Genomic DNA, 6,212 nt, shown 5'->3' on the forward strand with positions numbered 1-6,212 from the left:
CTGCAAATGGAAAAAGGGACACAGAGAAATTGAGGAACTGGTCCCCAAGCCCGCGGCCCTCGAGTACCGGGCCGGGGTTCAAAGTCAGGCCATCAGGTTTCAGAAGGGCCTTGCGAGCTCTCTGCTTCGGTGCGGGGGGGGGGGGGGGGGGGACCCTGTCTGTCTTCCTCTCTTCCTCTGGGCCCCGGCACCATCCCCCCCCCCCCAGGCACGGATGACTCCAAGCCTCCCACCGGCATCGCGTGGCCTAAACTGCCACGAAAAAGTCAAATCACCCAGTTTGTGTTCCGCTCACGAAAGCGCCCAGGGCGAGAGACGACCCAGGAGCCCGGCCCGGCGGCCGAGGGCCGGCCCGGTGGGCGGCTCCGCCGGGGCCCGGGCTGCACCACCCGCGCCCGGGCTCGGAGAGGCCCTGGGCTCCGTCCGCCGTGCCGGCGTAGCCCCGCTCCAGCCGCCTGGGCTCCCTGCCAGCCCTCGGCACCCCCTGCTCCCCGGCCGGCCTGCCGGGGGGGAGGGGGGGGCTGCGGCACTTCTGCAAGCTCCCGGTGAATAATTTATCAAGTGCTCGTGAGCGAGCGAGAGGAAATATAAATATCCGTGCACGCTGGGCTGGAAAACACAGGTGCCTCTGTGCGTGTGTGCCGGGGGGGGGGGGGGCATCCCGGCCTCTCAGCCAGGGGAGACCCCAAGGGGGGGACACACGGCAGGCCCCCTGGAGCCCCGCACCCCATCACGGCGGGACTCGGCCCGTGACTCGCTTCTAACCCTGGTTGGGGTCCCTCTGTCTCCTGAAGGTCTGGGTTTTCCTCCCGGGTAGTGGCAGGAGGTCCCGCGTGCCCCCTCCCCGAGGTGCCTGGGGACGGGCACGGGCTGAACCCCCACACGGAGGTGCGCATTTCAAACACGGGAGGGGTTTCCGGACCTGGCGCCCCGGCCGCTGGGGAGGTGGGAATGGGAGGATCTGGCCTAGGGCGAGCCGGGGACAACGCCAACCAGACCCTGGCTGGAAAACCAGCTGCGTGCACCGGCGCCCGGCCCAGCGAGAGGCGGAGGGAGGAAGAGCCTCGCCCGGGGGTATCTCCCGGTGAAACCTAAGAAAACAGCTAAAGAAAAGGGGCTGGGGGCACGGCTCCGGGGGCGGAGTGCGTGCCTGGCAAATTGAAGGCCTATAGTTAAACTTTAAACTTCACACACACACACACACACACACACACACGCGCACACAATCACACCCACACACACGCGCACACACACACACACACACACACACACACGAGAGGATATTCTGGGTCTTGAGGGGACGGTCCTCCTGGGCGCCGCTCGCCGGGAAAGGACGGAGACGGGTGCCTGGCGTTCCCCTGCGGCAGGGCTGTCCGCCCACCGAGCACGGCTGAGCCACCAGGGCAGCCCCCGCGCCCACCGCGCCTCCTCGCAGAGGGGCCCTGCCAGGGAGAGGAAGAGCTGCCCCCGGGGCTCTGCTCGGTCCTTCGGGGTGTGGGGGGGGGGGGTCCTTGCCCGCATTCCCAACGCAGGGGCGTCTGTGGGATCTGCCTCCCCGTCAGCTGGAAAAGGCCCAGCGAACATTCGCCGTCTCCATCCCGTCTGGGAAGGTGGCGCGGCCCCGGCACCTGCTGAACACGCTGAGCGGCCACACGCAAACAGGTGCGTCGCTGCAAAACTCATCGACAGACTCACAAGGCCCGTGGGGGCCCCCAGGGGCGGGGGGCGTTGGACACAGTGCTTGACCCTCCACACACGTTCACTGACAAGCCTCCTGGAAGGAAGCGAGAAAAACCGCTCCTAATTGGGGGGGGGGGGGGGGAGGGAGAAGAAATTGAGGAGAGAAATAAACCAACTGGAGCTGCCGGCGGGAAGCGGCTGAGTGAAACATCTGGAAGGGAAGATTTCCATAATTCATATTTTAAACAGCCAGACGACCATCCCTTCCACGTCTCCGTGTTTAATTAAAAGTCGTGGAACATTGGCGTCCATTCGCGGAAGCGGCTCCTGGCTCTGAGGAGCCCCGGGAGGGGGCCCTGCGAGGGGGGGGAGCCCGGACTCCGGAGGGGGTCAGGAAGGGCCGTGGGCCGGGCGGGGTCGCCACGGATGGGCGGGAGCTCTGCAGCTTCCGGCGCCGTGCTCTCATGGGCAGTGTGTGCGTGTGTGTGTGCGTGCGTACGTGTGTGTGCGTGTGTGCATGCGTGTGTGCCGCGTGTGCCATTCCCCACTTCCCCCCAGGCGAGCCCAGCCGCCCCCATGCTGGGCAGGCCTCACGTCCTCAGAACCGACCGCCCAGCCAGGGAGGGAGGGTCTCGTCTGAAGAAGCAGCTTGGGAGGGAGGCTTGGAGGGAGGGGCGGCGTAGCCGGGGAGGGGGGGCCCCCCGGGAAGAGCCGGAGCCGCCACCCCACCCCCCCCGTGTGGACTCTCGCTGGTAGCCTCAGCAAAGAGCAAGAGCCGTCACCCCCCCACCATCCCGTCCTCCAGCCAGAGCCTGTGGGGGCGACCGCCCCCCCCACGCAGACAGTGCTGGCCTCCGCGAGCGCGCCTCCCCCCCCCCCCCCGCACCCGGCACGGGTCTACACCGTGCAGGGAGGCAGGGTCTGCAAGAGCCCCTGCGCCACCGCGAACCCGCTCCCTCCAAGAGGCCCCCGGTCAGCCTGGAGTCAGAACACCTGGTCCCAGCCGCCCGGGGTCCCTTCGGCTTCCCCTAAGGTTGCGGCTAGACCCCGAGGATGAGCCAGGGCCTGGGGGTCGTGGGGGGTGGGCTGCAGCGAAGACACAGGAAGGAAGGCCTCGGGGAGAGGGCCGAGCCCCCCAACTCCCCAGGCCGGTGGCATCCTGACCCTCCAGCACCGCCAGCCAATGCCGGGCGGAAGCTGGGGCCGACGCAGTTTGCCCACACGCCGGCCCGGTGCCGTTCCCAAGCCCCTGATTCTGGTGGCACAGGGTGGGGGGGTCCCGGGAGGCATCCAGCAGGGCCACCAAGGCGCAGGACCCCCGGGGACCCCCGCTGACCTCCTGTCCCGGCAGAGAGTGACCCCCCTCCTCCCCCTGCCGCCTCTACCGCCGTCCAGTCCCTCTCTGACCCTGTCTCTGTCTTTTCCAACCCCAGCGACTCGGGGTGGATTGTAACATCTATTAGCATCGTGGTGATGGCTGCGTGCAAGTCGAGGATTCTCGCATCCGGCACACGCCTTGGCCTCTTTCCTAGTAAAATAAACAAATACGCACAAACCTGCAAGGCAGACCCCCGGGGATCCATCATCCAAACACTGTAAATTCCAAAGATGAAAGGGAGCCGCCCCCAGCCGGACCCTCTTTCCCGGGGCCTCTAATTGCATCCCCCGCTTGCAACTGGGGTGTGAAATATTTAGACAGCAGTGAGCTGAATATTCTGGGCACAACCCTGCCCACAGCTGTGCCATCCCCAAACAGGCAGGCGCACAGACAAATAATAATAATAAAAATTTAAAAAAAAAAAAAAAGCAAATGCCCGCCAGGTCGCTTTAAAAATTCATTAGCACTCACTCACCTCCGCTGGAGCGCGCCCTGGTTCACGAGCGACCGCGTCCACCACCTCGCCCAAGGGATTCCGCCAGATCGAGACTTTCCCAGAAAATCCTTTGCGGGAGGGCGGGAATGGGGGTCCCCGGAGTCCCGTCAGACTCTGAGAACACTCGACAACAGTGTGCAGTGTGAGCCTGGGATTGGGGGGGGGCGGGGAGGGGGTCCCCAGCGAGACTCCAAGTCGAAGCATCGGTTCCCACCGGTGGCCAGCAGGACAAACCCTCAAAGCACCCCTAGCTAGGCCCCTGTTCTGCACCTGTGACCTGGGCTGCTCAGCAAGAAGCCCCCGCAGAGCCCTCTCAGGCAACGCCCCCCCCCAGGCCGGCAGCTCGGGCATGTCCTGGGAGACGGCACTTCTGCACGGCATGGTGGTTCCTAGAGAGGGGCGGGGGGGCGGGGGGGGAGCTTTGCACACGCGATGAACCAGCAGTCCAAGCTGGGGGTGCGGCTCTTCCGCGTGTGTAGAGAACGGGCCCCAGAGGGCCCCAGGCGCAGGCTGTAGCCGCCCCTTGAACCCTCCGCAGGATGGAGGGTGGCCCCGGTGTTGGGGGAGCATGAGAGGCACGTCGGTGCCCGGGGGGCTCGGCGGAGAACTTCCGCCGAGCTCGCTCTCTGCAGGGGAACCTCGTGGCTCTCTAGTCACTAATGGAGGTCTGTCTGCGCAGGAAGCTGCCGGCAGAGAGGCGTTTGCGCAATCTAGTTCAGCTCTGGGATGGGAGAGAGACGGGTGAACCGGAGGGCCACGGTCTGAGCTGTCCCGGAGAGGCTGGGCCGAGGCTCCGGGGCAGACACCTCTCGGGGGCTTCACAGAGGGGCTTCGGCTCTCTGTCTGGAAGGACCCGGGGGCTCTGGGGTCGCAGGCCAGGTCTGTTCCGCCCACCCTCCGACATGCTTGGGGACCCACAGGGGCCAGGGCCCACGAATCTGTCAGCAAAGGGCGTGTGGGGCTAAAAGCCTGCCAGGCTCTTGGGCTAGCACGGTCCTGGGCGTGGCAGGAGGTCATCTTCGTAGAGCTGAGGACGAGCTGGGGCCACCGCCCCTCTGTGCCCCGGGGGACGGGAGCCAGCCTGCACCCTCACCAGCCGGCGGCCGCGGCCTGAGGACAAGGCGCCGTTCCTGAACCACAGCAAGGGCCAGTGTGCGCGTGCGTGCGTGCGTGCGTGCGTGCGTGCGTGTGTGTGTCCTTGGAGAGTCCCCCCGGGCTGGGAGGAGCCCCGGGTCGCAGGCTGTCCCTGATGCAGCAGCCCAGGGCCCCCGGCTTCTATGGTGCTGCAGATGCCGAGCCCCTGTCTGCCCTCTAGGAGCGTGCCAGCCCTCGTCCCGGGCACTGCGCGCCCAGGGTCTGTGTCTGTGAATGGGGTGCCAGCCCACGGCCCACAGCCCACGGCCCCGCAGCCCACGGCCCCGCAGCCCACGGCCCCCCAGCCCACGGCCCCGCAGCCCACGGCCCCGCAGCCCACGGCTCCCCAGCCCACGGCCCCGCAGCCCACGGCCCCGCAGCCCACGGCTCCCCAGCCCACGGCCCCGCAGCCCACGGCTCCCCAGCCCACGGCTCCCCAGCCCACGGCCCCGCAGCCCACGGCTCCCCAGCCCACGGCCCGCAGCCCACGGCTCCCCAGCCCACGGCCCCGCAGCCCACGGCTCCCCAGCCCACGGCCCCGCAGCCCACGGCTCCCCAGCCCACGGCTCCCCAGCCCACGGCCCTGCAGCCCACGGCTCCCCAGCCCACGGCTCCCCAGCCCACGGCCCCCGCAGCCCACGGCCCCGCAGCCCAAGGCCCCGCAGCCCACGGCTCCCCAGCCCACGGCCCCGCAGCCCACGGCTCCCCAAGCCCACGGCCCCGCAGCCCACGGCTCCCCAGCCCACGGCTCCCCAGCCCACGGCCCTGCAGCCCACGGCCCCGCAGCCCACTGCTCCCCAGCCCACGGCCCCGCAGCCCACGGCTCCCCAGCCCACGGCCCCGCAGCCCATGGCCCCCGCAGCCCGCCCCCATCTGGCATCCAGAGCCACGGCGCTGCCACTCCCAGCAGGCGGCTCCCTCATCCCCAGGACGGGCCGGCCCGCCCCCCGCTCCCGCCCCTGCCGCCCCCGTCCACCGGCCCCAGCTGCCCTCCACCTCCACGGGCCTCGCCGAGACGCAGCCCTGGCTCAGGACGAGGCGGCTCCCCACACACTCGGCACCGGCTCGTGCTGGGGACGCGCCCGGGAGCTGCCAGCGGGGGCCTCTTACCTCCCATCCCCGTGGTGGGAGCCACAGTGGGGAAACCGAGGCCTGGCCCCAGGCAGGACGCCGCAACCTCGGCCCAGGGCCTGGAGTCCCTGCCCTGTAGGGGTCAGGTGACCAGCTGTGTCCCCCCTGGGAATTCACCAGATGCCACGGGTTCTGAGCAAGTCCAGGACTCGATACCGATCTTGCCCTGGTGCCGGAGGTCGGGACTCCGCGGAGACCTGCAAACAAGGTGCTGCGCTGGGCCCGTGTGCGGGAGATGCAGCCCCCACCCGGTTCTGTATCATTCTCCGGACAGCGAGACAGGCCTGCAGCGGAGCCGGGAGTGAGGTGGGTGCAGGGAGGGGGCTGGGGACTCGGCTCGGGATGGCTCTTCTCACACCGGCCTGCTCCAGTCCACCCGGAGCCTGCCGCTTA

The sequence above is a fragment of the Perognathus longimembris genome, chromosome 1 (assembly GCF_023159225.1).
Source record: "Perognathus longimembris pacificus isolate PPM17 chromosome 1, ASM2315922v1, whole genome shotgun sequence".
Lineage (NCBI taxonomy): Eukaryota > Metazoa > Chordata > Mammalia > Rodentia > Heteromyidae > Perognathus > Perognathus longimembris.